Consider the following 1168-nt stretch of genomic DNA (forward strand, 5'->3'; position numbering starts at 1 on the left):
TTCGCGCACCATCTGTTAAGGACCGCTCACGAGTGTTCTCGTTTTTCACGCCCATGGAAAAAGAAGCGAATCTAGATACTTATGTAAATTTTGTTTGGTCCCTCTTCATAGAGGAAAATGTTTTACGCAGTACCATACGTTTAAAAAGTACTAGGAACTTTAATTGTTTAATTGTTTTTGTAAATAAAAATGTTATAATTATTGAAAAACAACACCTAAAGTGCATTATGATCTGTAGTTATGATGATTTAAATAATGTGCAGTTTGCCCAAAAATGTGCGGTCCCTGGCGTATGTCTTAGAGATTTCTGTGCGGTACGCAATGTGTTAGGATATATTCCTACAAGTGGAATCATTGGATCAAATGGCAGTTCCATTCTTAATATTTTGAGGAAACTCCTTACTGTTTGCCATAGTGACTGCCCTAGTCTGCAGTCCCACCAACAATGTACTAGGGTTCCCTTTCCTCCACATCCTCACCAGCACTTGTTTATTGATTCATCGATGGTAGACATTCTGACAGGTGTGAGAAGGTACCTCATTGTTTTAATTTGCATCTTAGGAAAACATTATTTTCATGTATTTTAGATTTTCATTATGTTTTAATTTTTTATAATACGCATGTTTTATTTTTAGAAGCAGAAAACTATCAAATACAGCACTGAATGAATGAATGAATGAATGAATGAATGGAAGCTACCAAAAAACAACATTTACCTTCCTCTTCTCTTTCATTTAAACACAGGACTCTGACTGGTTGGGTAGGACTGCAGCTAGCAATTCATTCCTCTGCTGCAGGAGAACTGCCAGCACCAGATGCTTCTTGTCTCTGGCTGCCATGCCCAGGAGGAGGACTGGGAGCAGGACTGTGGTTAGGACCTCCACTAGTGGGACATGGGCACCTTGAGAGTCCTGTGTGTCCCTGGTGAGGCGTGCTCAGACCTCACTGCTCCCTCAGTTCTCCCTATCTGAGTGCAGCTCCCAAACCCTCACCTACTTGCTTCCTTCCTCAAGCTTCCTATGCCTCCTCCTTCATCCCCCATCCACTGATCTTCAGTGGTTGGTTCACTTTCCAGTGGGGAAACTGAGGCACACTAGGACAAGGGCATTTACCCAAGGTCAACCAGGGGCTACAGGCAAAACCAGGGCTGGGACCCAGATTCCTAGTA

The sequence above is a fragment of the Myotis davidii genome, unplaced genomic scaffold (assembly GCF_000327345.1).
Source record: "Myotis davidii unplaced genomic scaffold, ASM32734v1 scaffold534, whole genome shotgun sequence".
Lineage (NCBI taxonomy): Eukaryota > Metazoa > Chordata > Mammalia > Chiroptera > Vespertilionidae > Myotis > Myotis davidii.